The sequence below is a fragment of the Lepus europaeus genome, chromosome 6 (genome assembly GCF_033115175.1).
Source record: "Lepus europaeus isolate LE1 chromosome 6, mLepTim1.pri, whole genome shotgun sequence".
In the NCBI taxonomy this organism is placed as follows: Eukaryota; Metazoa; Chordata; class Mammalia; order Lagomorpha; family Leporidae; genus Lepus; species Lepus europaeus.
In genome coordinates this window covers 106122924-106138260 of record NC_084832.1, presented here as the reverse complement: position 1 = coordinate 106138260, position 15337 = coordinate 106122924, and positions in this window count along the sequence as shown.

Here is a 15337-nt window from a genome sequence, read left to right as displayed (position 1 = left end):
AGCACAACAGCTGCAGCCAAGAGCCAGAGCTGATGGCAGCTTGGAGACAGAAGGGAGACCAGACTGCAGCAATCCATAGCCAGAGGGAAAGCTTGGTGTGAGTCCAGACTAGAGCCCTGTGGTTGCCTGCAGACCCAGTGTAAGTAAAGGGGGCATGTTTATCTCACCCCAACTTCCCTACAACAGCACCCACTGCCCAACTTGGAAAGGGCAGGTACCATTTTGTGTTTGGGAAGGAGCTGCAGAAGACTTTATGTACACACACAACAACTGAGATAAGACGCCAGCTTTTCAGCAATACTGGCAGCAGTGGCAGGGAGGAGAGTGACATTCAGCAAGTGACCCAGAAATCCTAATGGAGGAAAAAATCCACAGATCCCACAGACTTTGAGCCTGGCTGGAAGGTGGCTGGGCAAGCATACAGGATGGTGAGCCACCTGTAGCCTCCAGGATCAAAACACGTAGGCAGAGCTGTCTCAGGGAACAACTGCCTCTCTGTTAACTGGACAGGCTGGCAGGGCAGAAACCTCTGCACCCAGTGACTGAGGGAGCCTTGTGCACTGAGACCATGGGGACTCTGGTTACATGAGAAGGCACAGAGTGTAACTGGATCTCTGGGCAATCACTGGGTGCAGCCTCCACACACTCAGATCTCCTTGGTTGCCTAAAGCAGGTCAATGCGTCAGGAACTATGCTCAAGTGAGGACTGCACAGATCATTTGTGCAGTTCTCACAGTGGCACAGAACACACTGGAGGCAAACACCTATGTAGAGATCTACCATAACCAACTTGAGTGTTACCCTGGACTCTCACCCTGGAACACTGGCCAGGGCCATCACACACTTCTTGGTATTCACAGAAAGTGCAGACATACCACTAAACTACAGAGGCATGGCTCAAAGATAAAAGCCATCAGAGGAAAAAAAAATCAACTCCACAAATGCCTAAAAACAAATGCAGAAATTCAATAAACAAGAATAAGGAAGACCTCCTTATGACCTCCTCCAAGGAGCACAGCAACATTTCAATATTAGAATGTCAAGATGAAGAGATTGAGGAAATGCCAGAAATTGAATGCAAAAAAAATGATTACTCAAAAGCAATCAGAAGCAAATCCATGAATTAAAGAAAACTATAGATGAATAAAAATTTTTCCCATGAAATTGAGATTTTAAAGAGAAATCAAAAAGAAATACTATAAATGAAGCACTCAATACGTCAAATTAGCAATTCCTGAAGATGTGGAAAGAGAATGGACTAGAATGCCTGTTTAGTTAAAGAATTAGAGAAAACTTCCAATTTAGAGAAGGAAAGGTACTTCCAAATAGAGAAACACAGAACTCCTAACAGACATGACCAGAAAAGATCTTCACCATGACACACTCTAGTCAAACTCTCCACATTAAAACAATGAAATCCGGTCATTTGCAACAAAATGGAGAAATCTGGAAAACATCATGCTCAGTGAAATAAGCCAGTCCCAAAGGGACAAATATCATATGTTCTCCCTGATCGGTGACAACTAACCGAGCACCAAAAAGGAAACCTGTTGAAGTGAAATGGATACTATGAGAAACAGTGACTTGATCAGCCCTTGTCCTGACTGTTGATGTACAATGTAATACTTTATCCATTTTAGTATTTTTTTTGTTCTAGTTAATACTATTGGTTGAACTCTGTAACTAACAATTATTCTTAGATGTTTAAATTTAACTGAAAAGTGATCTCTGTTAAATATAAGAGTGGGAATAAGAGAGGGAGGAGATGTACAAGTTGGGACATGCTCAGTATGACTTGCCCCAAATGGTAGAATTAGAAACATGCCAGGGGATTCCAATTCAATCCCATCCAAGTGGCATGTACCAATGCCATCTCACTAGCCAAAATGATCAGTTTCAGTTCACAATTGATCATAATGATAGGATTAAGAGTAAAAGGGATCACATAAACAAGACTAGTATCTGCTAATACTGATATAATTAAAAAGGAGTGAACAATCCAACATGGGAAGGGGGATACACAGCAGACTCATAGAATGGCAGATGTCCTTAACCGCACTCTGGCCTCAGAATCCGCCCTTAAGGCATTCAAATCTGACTGAAGAGCCCATGAGAGTATTTTAGGCATGGAAAGCCAAGACACTCTGGCAAGAAAAAAAAAAAAAAAAAAAAAAAAAAAACCTAAATGAAAGATCTCTGTGAGTGAGATCCCAGTGGAAAGAACGGGCCAAAGAAGGAGAAGGCAACCACAGGGCTCTAGTAGAATTCTTTGTTCTCTGAAGAGAGAACTTTGACTATGACCTTGTCTAAATAAGATCAGAGTTGGCAAACTGAAAAGGCTTCCATAGCCTTGGCAGCTCATGACAGGAGCCTCAGGTGATTACTGAGGCCATGAATGAGATTGTCAATTGTTAAATCAACAACAGGAGTCACTGTGCACTTACTCCCCCTGTAGGATCTCTGTCCTTAATGTGTTGTATAATGTGAATTAATGCTATAACTAGTACTCAAACAGTACTTCACACTTTGTGTTTTGGTGTGGGTGCAAACTGTTGAAATCTTTACTTAATATACACTAAATTGATCTTCTGTATATAAAGATAATTGAAAATGAATCTTGATGTGAATGGAATGGGAGAGGGAGTGGGAAAGATGAGGGTTGTGTGTGAGAGGGAAGTTATGGGGCGGGGGAGCCACTGTAATCCAAAAGCTGTACTTTGGAAATTTGTATCTACTAAATAAAAGTTAAAAAAATAAAAAAGTAAAAGAAAAGATTCTAAAATGTGCATGAGAGAAATGCCAATTACTTTCAGAGGATTTCCAATTAGATTCACAGATGACATCTCACCAGAAATCTACAGGTTAGAAGGGAATGGAGAGATAAAGTCCAAGGCTTAAAAGGAAAAAAAAAAAACAAAAACCTGTCAACCCAGAATACTATACCCTGCAAAGATCTCATTTATGAATGAGGGTGAAATAAAGACTTTCTGTAACAAACAGAAATTGAAAGAATTTGTCACCACTTGCCCAGCCTTACAAAAGATGCTTAAGGATGTGCTACACAAAGAAACACAGAAAGATTGCCATCATTTCAAAAGAACATGAAGACGGAAAATCCCAATGAAAGCACAAGAGATATTTAAAGAAAAAATAGGAATTTTTATGGGAAAATGGCAGGGCAAAATCACTACTTATAAATAGTCACCTTGAATGTAAATGGCCTCAACTCTCAAGTTAAAAGATACAGCCTGGCTGAATGGATTAAAAAACAAGACCTGTCTATTTGCTGCCTATAAGAAACACATCTCACCAACAAAGATATAGGCAGAATGAATTTCAAAGGATGGAAAGAGATATTCTATGCTAACAGAAACCAAAAAAGGGCAGTGTTGCCATCCTATCATCAGACAAAACAGACTTTAACATAAAAATTGTAAAAAAAAAAAAAAGAGAGATGAAGAAGGGCACTATGTAATGATTAAGGGATGAATTCAAAAGGAAGATGTGATCATAATGAATGTATACAGACTCCAATACAATAAGTAACAGAGGACTTCAACACCCCACTTTCATCTATGAACAGATCAACTACCCAGAAAATCAACAAAGAAACACAGCTAATTGACACCACAGACCAAATGGACCTAGTGGATATTTACAAAAATTTTCACCCTGCAGTTGCAGAATACACATTCTTCTCAGTGCATGGAAATATCTCTAGGATAGATCATATGCTAGGCCATAAAGCAAGTCTCAGCAAATTAAAAAAAAATTTTAATCGTACCATGCATCTTCAACAATGAATGAAGCTACAAATCAACAACTTAACAATTTCTAGATCATATGCAAACACATGGAGACTTAACATGCTTCTGAATGAACAGTGAGTCATTGAAGAAATCGAAAGAAAATCAAAAAATTTCTGGAAATGAAGATGATGGTACAACATATCAAACACAGAAGAAATAGATATATTTCTGGACACATACAACCTATCTAAATTCAACCATGAGGACAGAGAAAACAAACAGACCAATAACTAAGATAGAAATTGAATCAATAATAAAGACCTTCCCAACAAAGAAAAGCCCAAGACTGGACAACTAGATGGATGAATTCTACCAGACATTTAAAAAAGAATTAACTCCAATTCTCCTCAAGTTATTCAAAACAATTGAAAGGGAAGGAATCCTCCCAAATTCTTTCTATAAGCCAGCATCACCTTAACTCCTAAACCCAGAAAAGATGCAACAGATAAAGAATTACAGACCAATTTCCCTGATAACATAGACGCAAAAATCCTCAACAAAATTCTAGCCAATCGAATCCAACAACACATCAGAAAGATCATCCACCCAGACTGAGTGAGATTTATTCCTGGTTTGCAGGGATGGCTTTACATTTGCAAATCAATGTGATACATCACATTAACAAACTGGAGAACAAAAATGATGATTATCTCAATAGATGCAGAGAAAGCATTTGATAAAATACAACACCCTTTCATTATGAAAACTCTAAGCAAACTGGGTATAAAAGGAACATTCCTCAACAAAATCAAGGCAATTTATGACAAACCCATGGCCAGCATCATATATGAATGGGGAAAAGTTGGAAGCAATCCCACTGAGATCCAGTACCAGACAGAGATTTCCACTCTCACCATTGCTATTCAGTATAGTCCTGGAAGTTTTAGCCAGAGCCATTAGGTAAGAAAAATAAATCAAAGGGATACAAATTGGGAAGGAGGAAGACAAACAATTCCTATTTGCAGATGACATGATTCTATATATAGGGTGCTGGGGTAGGTGTCACTGTATTCTTGGATCTGTGGTATGAAATATATGAAGCTGGCCGGCGCCGCGGCTCACTAGGCTAATCCTCCGCCTTGCGGCGCCGGCACACCGGGTTCTAGTCCCGGTTGGGGCACCGATCCTGTCCCGGTTGCCCCTCTTCCAGGCCAGCTCTCTGCTGTGGCCAGGGAGTGCAGTGGAGAATGGCCCAAGTCCTTGGGCCCTGCACCCCATGGGAGACCAGGAGAAGCACCTGGCTCCTGCCATCGGATCAGCGCGGTGCGCCGGCCGCAGCGCGCTACCGCGGCGGCCATTGGAGGGTGAACCAACGGCAAAAGGAAGACCTTTCTCTCTCTCTCTCACTATCCACTCTGCCTGTCAAAAAAAAAATATATATATATATATATGAAGCTTATCTAACTTAAATAAAATGTAAAATCAATATGAAGTTAAAAATATTGGATGTATGTAGAAGAATGAAATTAGATGCCTACCTCTCGTCATATACAAAAATCAACTGGAAATGGGTAGAAGACAAAATTGAAAACATTAGACTATGAAAGTTACTGGAAGAAAATGTAGTGGAAAAACTTCGGACATTGATGTAGGTGATGACTTCTTGGCTAAGACCCCCAAAGCACAAGCAACAAAATCAAAACTAGGCAAATGATATTAAATCAAACTCAAAAGCTTCTGCACAGCAAAGGAAAAAATACAATGAAGAGACATCTGACAGAATGAGGAACATATTTGCAAGCTACTTATCTAACAAAGGATTAATATCCAGATTATATCAGCAATTCAAAAGAAAACAACCAATCCAGTAAAGAAATGGGCAAAGAACCTCAATAGACAGTTCAAAAGAAGAAATATAAATCACCAACAAATATAAAAAATGCTCAACATCACTAGCCATCAGAGAAACCTAAAATCAAAAAATCAATCAGATAACATCTCACCCCCGTCAGAATGGTTATCATCCAAAAGACAGAGGAGAAAATGCTAGTGATGTTGCAGAGAAAGTGGAATACTTATACACTGTTGGTAGGGATATAAGTTACTGCAGGCACTGTCGAGAAAAGTATGGAGCTTCCTTAAAAGCTAGTAACAGACTTGCCATATAATCTAACAATCCCACTACTGGGTATATATTAAAAAGACAAATGCATTGTGTAAAAGAAATACCTGCACCACCACATTTATAGCAGCACTGTTCACAGTTCCCAAACTATGGAATCAGTGAATATATCAGTCTTCAGATGGATAAAGAAAATGTGGTATATATATACGTACAATGGAATATTATTTATTTATATCCAAATGGTTACAACTGGAAGACTTCATATTGGGTGAAATAAGCCAGACACAGGAAGACAAATACTACATGTTCTCCCTTTTATGTGGGAGCTAATTTTTTTTTTAAAAATCAACAAATAAGAAGTACCCATGTCTATCAGTTTTGCTAAAAATAGTGTTTTGTCAAACTTTGCTTTAAATTTGTCAATTGTTAAGAATGATGTGCTACTATAATTTAAATGATCTGTAAACATATTAAAATTTACTGTATGAGGGAAAGACATTTTTCTGTTTGATTATTATGTATAGCCCTTGCCTATATTCTTGAAGAACTATGGTCTTTTTACTTTTTATTTTTTGAACTATTTAGTGGTACATTAAACCTTTGACTATAATATAAACTTAAAATGTATCATCTCAGATTTAAAACCAAAAAAATCCTTCACAAATAAAGACACACACAAACTGAAAGTAAAAGTATGGAGTGAAAGTATTTCCATGCAAATGGAAATCAAAATTAAGTAGGAGTACTTATAATCGCATCAGACAAAATAGACTTTTAAGACAAAAGCTGTTAAAAGCCATAAAGAAGGTCATTGTGTAGTGATTAATGGATCAATAAGAAAAATTTGACTATTATAAATGTATATGCACTGGATGCTAGGGCACCCAGTTTTATACAACAAATGTTGATAGATCTAAAGAGAGACCTAAACTGCAATGCAATAATATTGGAAGATTTCAACACCCCACTCTCAATGGATAGATCAACCAGACCAAAAGAAAAAAAAAAAGCACCAATAAACACAGCTAATCTACACTATAGGCCAAATGGACCTAATATACATCTACAGAACATTCCATGCTACAGCAGAAGAAATACACTCTTTTCATCAGTGCATGGAACATTTTCTAAGATAGACTATATACTAGACCATAAAACAAGTTTCAACATATTAAAAAAAAACACCAAAATCATATCATGTATATTTTCTGACCACATGGAATGGAACTAGAAATTAACAGAAACTCTAAAAAATAAGCAAACACATGAAGGTTGAACAATATGCTCCTGAATGAACAGTGGGTCACAGAGGAAACCAAAAAGGAAGCCAAAATCTTCTTGAAGTTAGTGAAAACGAGAACACAATTCAAACTTAAGGGACACAGCTAAAGCAGGGTTAAGAACAAAGTTTGCAGCAATAAGTACCTACATCAAAAATTGGAAAAGGTTTCAAATAAATAATCTAATCATGCATCTCAAGGACCTAAAAAAGCAGGAACAAACCAAACCCCAAATCAGTTCCAGTAAAGAAATAATAAAAATTAGAAAAGAAATAAAGAAATAGAAATTAAAGAAGATATTCAACAGATCAGTGAAAGGTCAGTATTGCGGCACAGTGGGTTAAGAAGCCCTTAAGATGCCAACATCCCATGTGAGCACTGGTTCGAGTACCAGCTATTCCATTTCCACCCTAACTTCCTGCTAGTGTACCTGGGAAAGTAGAAGATGACCCAAGTATTTGGGCCCCTGCCACCCATATTCAAGATCCTAATGGAGCTCCTGGTGCCTGGCTTTGGCCTGGCCCAAACCCAGTCATTGTAGTCATTTGGAGAGTGAATCAGATCAAAGATTTCTTTGTTTATGTCTCTCCCCCTCTCTGTTGCTCTGACTTCAAACAAATAAATACATCTTTTAAAAAAGATCAGTGAAATGAAAATCTGGCTATTTGAAAAATATGCAAAATTGATAAACCATTGGCCCAACAAAAAAAGCTCAAATAAAATTAGAGATAAAAAATGAGATGTTACAAATACCACAGAAATACAAAGAATCATTAGGAATTATTATGAAAAACTATCAACAAGTTAGAAAATCTAGAAGAAATGGATAGATTTTTGGACACACACAATTTACCAAAACTGAGGCACAAAGACATAGAAAACCTGAGTAGACAAATAACCAAGACTGAGAGTGAATCAGTAATGAACAACCTGTCAATAAAGAGAATCATAGGACCAGATGGCTTCATTGCTGAATTCTATCAAACTTTTAAAGAAGACCTACTCTCTTAAATTATTCAAAACAATTTAAAGAGAAAAAATCCTCCCAAACTTATTGTATCAGGCTGGATTTACATTAATTCTAAAACCAGACAAAGAAACAACCAAAAAAGAGAACTATAGACCAATATCCCTGATGTAGATAGATGAAAAAATCCTCAATAAAATCCTACAAATTGAAGCCAACACTACATCAAAAGGATTATTCACTCAGACCAAGTGAGATTTATCTCAGGGATGTAGGGATGGTTCAGCATACGCAAATCAATAAGCATGATATGTAACAATGAAAGAATAAAAGCCATCTGATAATCTAAATAGCATTTTTTTAAACTTTTATTTAATGAATATAAATTTCCAAAGTACAGCTTATGGAATACAATGGCTTCCCCCCACCCCATAACTTCCCTCCCACCCACAACCCTCCCCTTTCCCGCTCCCTCTCCCCTTCCATTTACATCGAGATTCATTTTCAATTCTCTTTATATACAGAAGATCAATTTAGTATATATTAAGTAAAGATTTCAACAGTTTGCCCTCACATAGCAACACCAAGTGAAAAATACTGTTGGAGTACTAGTTATAGCATTAAATCACAATGTACAGCACATTAAGGACAGAGATCCTACATGATATTTTTAAGAATTGATTAATTTTCTATGCAATTTCCAATTTAACACCAGGTTGTTTTTTTTTTCATTTCCAATTATCTTTATATACAGAAGATCGATTCCATATATATTAAGATTTCATCAGTTTGCACCCACATAGATACACAAGGTGTAAAAATACAACATCCTTTCATAATAAAACCTTTAAAAATTGGATATAGAAGAACACACTTCAACACAAAAAGGTAATATATGATCGACCCACAGTCGACAACATACGGAATGGGTAAAAACTGGAAGTACTTCCACTAAGATCTAACCAGAAAAAGATGTCCACTCTCATAACTGGTATTCAATATAGTTCTGGAGGTTTTACCTAGAGTCATTTGGCAAGAAAAATAAGTCAAAAGGACATAAATTAGAAAGGAGGGAGTCAAACTATCCCTGTATGCAGATTACATTATTCCTTAAATAGAGGAATTGAAACACTCCACTAAGAGACTATTAGAACTCATAAGAGAATTCAGCAAAGTCGCAGAATACAAAATCAACAGCATCCTTATATAGAAACCATATTCTGGGCAAGAAATAATCTATAACTCCCATTTCCAATAGCCACAAAACAATTAAATACCTTGGGATAAATTTAACCAAGGATGTGAAAAATCTCTATAATGAACATTATAAAACATTAACGAAGGGAATGGAAGAAAACACATAAAAATAAAAATCTTCCATGTTCACTGACTGGAATTAATGTCATCAAACTGTCCATACTGCCCAAAGCAGTTTACAGATTCTGTGCAACTCCAATCAAAATTCCATGGACATTCTTCACAGAACTAGAAGACACAATTCTACAATTAATATGGAAACAAGAAAGACTCCAAATAGCCAAAAAAATTAATGCAATAAAAACAAAGTTGGAAACATCACAATGCCAGATTTCAAAACATCCTACAGGGAAATTATAATTAAAGCAGCCTGGTACTGGCATGAAAATAGACATGTAGACCAATAAAACAGAGTAGAAATTAACCTACACATCTAGAACCAACTTTGACAAATGAGCTGAAATCTTCCACTAGTGAAAGAACAGTATCGTCAACAAATGCTGTTGGGAAAATCAGATTTCCACATGCTGAAGTTTGAATAAAGACCTCCGCCTTCACCCTATACCAAAAAAAAAAGTCAAAATGCATCAAGGTTCTAAACTTCAGACCTGAAACCATCAAACTATTAGAGGAAAACATAGGAGCAAGATTGCAAGGCATTGGCCTAGGCTAAGATTTCTTGGGTAGAACCCCCAAGACACAGGCAATGAAAGCAAAAACAAATGGAATTATATCAACCTAAGATGCTTCCGCACAGCAGAGGAAGTATTGAACAAAGTGAAATGACAACCAAGAGAATGGGAGAAAATATTTGCAAACTTTGGATCCAATAAAGGATTAAAATCCAGTTAATGGCTGACGCCGCGGTTCAATAGGCTTATCCTCCGCCTTGTGGCGCCGGCACACAGGGTTCTAGACCCAGTCGCCCCTCTTCCAGGCCAGCTCTCTGCTGCGGCCTGGGAGTGCAGTGGAGGATGGCCCAAGTGTTTGGGCCGTGCACCCCATGGGAGACCAGGATAAGCACCTGGCTCCTGCCTTCAGATCAGTGTGGTGTGCCGGCCGCAGCACACCGGCCGTGGTGGCCATTGGAGGGTGAACCAACAGCAAAGGAAGACCTTTCTCTGTGTCTCTCTCTCACTATCCACTCTGCCTGTCCAAAAAAAAAAAAAAAATCCAGCTAATATATAATGCATATTATATACATGTTTTATATATTATATATATGTTAAATATATATAAATAGGCAACAACAAAACAATCCAATTAAAAAAGGGGCAAAAGACATGAATTGACAATTTTCAAAGGAAGAAATATAAATGGCCAAAAAACACATAGAAACATGCTCAGGATCACTAGCCATAAGGGAAGTCCAAGTAAAAACCGCTATCAGGTATGACTACACTCCAGTTAGAATGTCTGTTATCAATTTAAGAAATGCTGGCATGGTCATGGAGCAAAGGGTACCCTAACACGCTGCTGGTGGGAACGCAAACTGGTGCAACCGTTATGGGAAAGAGTTTGGAGATTCCTCAGAAAACTGATAATAGATTTATCCTACTGCACAGCTATCCCCCTGAGATCATACCCAGAGCAAGGGAGATCAGCATATGAAATAAGTACTTGTACTACCATGTTTATAACATCTCCATTCACAATACCAAAAATACGTAATCAACGTGGGTGTCCATCAACTGGCAATTGGATAACGAAAACATAGTACATATACAAACAAAATATTACTTAGCCATAAAAAGAAAGCTATCCTGATATTCCCCCCAAAATAGAGGGAGATGGAGATCATTATGCTAAGTGAAATAAACCAGACCCAGAAAGACAAATACCACATGCTTTCTCTTATTTGTGGAAATTAACATAAGAATTGTTGGTATAAAAATTATGTGACTTTGGGAGGCAAGAATTCTACCACTGAACCACCAATATACCTTGTGACTTTGGGGCAAGTGCTGTAGTGCAGCAGGTTAACAGCCTGGCATGAAGCACCGGCATCCCATATGGGTGCCGGTTCTAGACCTGGCTGCTCCACTTCCAATACAGCTCTCTGCTATGGCCTGGGAAAGCATTGCAAGATGGCCCAAGCCCTTGGGCCCCTGCACCCGCATGGGAGGCCCAGAAGAAACTCCTAGCTCCTGGCTTTGGATCGGCACAGCTTTGGCTGTTGCGCCAATTGGGGAGTGAATCATCGGATGTAAGACCTTGCTCTCTCCGTCTCTCCTCTGTGTAATTCTGACTTTCAAATAAATCTTTTAAAAAATTATGTGACAGTCATAACATTTGGTATATCATAAAAATTTCACCGAATCATGCCATGGACAGATAATATACCCCTTTCCCAACATAATGATCATTCTCGTGAATTCCTTACTTTGCAATATTAATGGTTTCAAGAAAAAATAGCATGTAAGTATATAATATCTATATGTAGAGTGAATGTGGCAAAATGTTAAAATTGTTACATACTCAAGTATGGAGGAAGGTGGGAGATCATGAGCAAAGTCACATTATTTCACCTAACTGTGCCTCTGGGTGAAGCGGTAGGTCTGGCAAGCAGCTGTCCACCCAAGAACAACCCGAGTGTCCTCTGTTCCCCACCAGCTCCTTGGTCTGGACACCAGTTCTCCTCAGCAGGACTCATTTTCCTCACCTCTCTCAGCCTAAGAAATTCCCTCACTTAATCCTGGATCCAACTTTAACTACAATCTTATCTTTAAAAATTATCCTCATAGGCATGTCTCTGTAAAAAGTGGCCCACATATCACTTAATATAGCTCACCATTTGCAAGCTACATTGCACTAGCCAAATGCTTTGTGTTATGTTTCTGACGGCTACAGGATGACTATGTAACACTATATAACATTAGAGGGACTAGTAAACCAAGATTGACTTAGATTACATAATCACAGCCAAGGAATAAAAGAAGTGGCAGAATCAGGATTCAATTCCAGGTCATCTGAGAATGTAAGTTTTGTAAAGGAACTGGTTTTTACTTTGTCCACTGATATATCTCTAGGCCTTAGACAAATGTGCAAAGAGTGGTGTTCAATCAATATTAGTTTAATAAATACATCTGTCACCAGTGTTTCTGCTTAACTGTGATGCTATCTGCTGCCCTCATCTCTGCCCCATTCCCATCTCGCCCTCTGCCACAGTTCCCTCTGTGTGATTTCCATTTCTCTCTGCTGCATTCCCTTCTCCCTCTTCAGTGTTCCCAATCCCTCTCTGTTGCATTATCCATTGCTGTAATGCCAGGCTGCCCATTCTCACAGTCTCACTTCTTCTCCATCCCCCTTTGCTTTACTCTACCCGTGAAACTGCTCTGAGCAAACTAGAAACACTTTCCCGTCTTTACGTTAGTTGATACTATAGAAAATTCTTCATTGAATCCTTTCTTTTTTGTATATCCATAATGACAAACATTCCCAATTCTCTTCTCACCTCTCTGGCTAATACGTCTAGGATTTTTTTTTTTTTTTGACAGGTAGAGATATAGATAGTGAGAGAGACAGAGAGAAAGGTCTTCCTTCCGTTGGTTCACCCTCCAAATGGCCGCTACAGCTGGCGCTGCACCGATCTGAAGCCAGGAGCTTCTTTCTGGTCTCCCATGCAGGTGCAGGGGCCCAAGGACTTCAGCCATCCTCCACTGCCATCCCCGGGCCACAGCAAAGAGCTGGACTGGAAGAGGAGCAACCAGGACTAGAACCAGGCACCCATATGGGATGCCGGTGCCGCAGGTTGAGGATTAACCAAGTGAGCCATGGTGCCAGCCCCTAGGATTTTTTTTAACATATTCCTCTTCACCTCTTTTAAAACCTGGTAGTCTCTAATTTATCCCTTTTGCTTTTAATGCATACACACACTATTTTTCTATCACCTAACATATCAACCACCAGCTAGCACCTATAACTTCCAAATCAGTGCCTGTAACCAGACTCATGTCTGAGCTCTAGAATATTCCTGCCTGCCTGTGGTATGTCACACCCACAGGTGTCATCGTGTCCTCAAAGCAGTCTCTAAAACAGAGCTCATTATTTTGTACTTCCAACTCCTGCAGCCCTTGTCTTGTCAAATTGCACTGCCATCTGCCTTACTCCCCTGAGCAGACACCAAATTCCATTGTCCACATGCATACTCCAATCTTCTGCCTGCCTCTCAAACCCGCCCCTCAGCTCCTCTCCATTTCCGGCATTGCTCACCTTGTTTCACTACCCTCCTACCTTACTGAAACATGATGTGTTTGTCATTCACCTGCCAAGCATGTTTTAATAACTCCCTGTCACCTACAAATATTATAAAAACCCTTTTGCAGATTACAAAATTTCTCATAACTAACCCCTGGCCACTTTGCCTGGCTCATGTCCCATTCATCTCCCACAAGAGCCCTAAGTTGCACCATAGTTGCATTATTCTGGACACACCATGATCATTCCTTTGTACATGTTTTATTCTACTTGGACTATGCTCTTCCCCTACCCCCAACCAGCTTCCTTCCAGCTCTTCTCTCCATACTAGGTCCTTATCACTCATCAAGACTCCCTCCAAATACTGTCCCTTGTTGATATCTTTCCCTTCAGCACAATGAATGGCTTTTTGTCCTGCCAAGGTTCCTGGGACACTTTTCTCCTTTAGACGCTGTGACACTCAATTTTAAACCGAAACCAGGGTCCATCAGGAAAAATATTCTTGGTGATTAACCTTCAGGTTGAATTAATCTTTTTCCAAATAAATGGGTGGGTAAGTTAGTAACTAAATGAAGACTTGAATGAGAAAAAAAGCAAACTCAGGTTCTACCTACCAACACATGGCTCAGTGAGTGTGATATAAATGAGAAGCGATCCTCTGATAGGAGAGTGGTTTGCCTCAGAGACAGTTGACTTCTCTGAACTTAATTATATTTCTTTTTCAATTAGAATTGTCTTAACTACTCCTCCAGCAATTCTGTAGCTGGGTGACTTGTAACTCAGAAGGGAATATGTCATTTAACTTATGCTCAACACTGTGTAATTAAACTACAGCTTCAGCGCATGTTATTTCCCATGTATACTAGTTAGCACGCTTCTTGTCATAAGGAAATGAAACTTGAACCAATCTTTTGAGAGAATTGGAGGATTGTGAGTCATTCATCTATTCCAGCTACAGGAGGCAGTAAAACACACTGGTTAGAGCAGTCTTTTGCAGTCTGAGTTTCCATCTGTACATCAATTTTGAAATCAATTTAGGGAGTTTCAGCTAGAATTTTTGGTGAAGTAAAATATAAAATCAAACAAAATGTCAAAGCATACTCAATACAGTAAAGGTATTAGTTTGTCATTTTCATTTCAGATGTTTTTGTGTATTTGCTATGGGTTGTGGTATATATTTGTCACTGTGTGTAAAGGTCAAAATACTAGAACACACTTTCTAGTATTAATAACATTTATTGAATTGGACTGGACTATGAACCTCAAAGAAGAGGGAACAGGTTTGTTGGGGTACAGCTTCATAAACAAATTTGAGTCCAATGTGAGAAATACAAAACAATGCTCCCTACTGTATTGTGCCATTAATTCAGTTCAATAGGTATTTGTTGAACATACACTGCACAATCCCTGTACTTCAAAGACAGATATATATTTTCTTACTTCTACTAGCAAGAAGGCACTAGTCTATGCCTGAACCAGAATAACCAGTTGTAGAGTTACGGACTCTACCCTTGAACTCTTTAAAACCTAGTAGAGTTGCTAAGGCACAAGAACAAATGTCTCCTTAGAAGGCCATATATAAATGCTAGGTGAAGGGTGTAAATAGTGTCACCAGCCATAAGAGAAAATTGTCTCTGCCTAAGATGCCAGAGTATAAGAAGGGTGGAGAACACAGCCCTGCCTAAGTGAGAGAAGATGAGAGTATCTTGGACAAAAAGACACACTCGAAGGCACAGAGATGGAAGACAGGGATGCTTGCTAA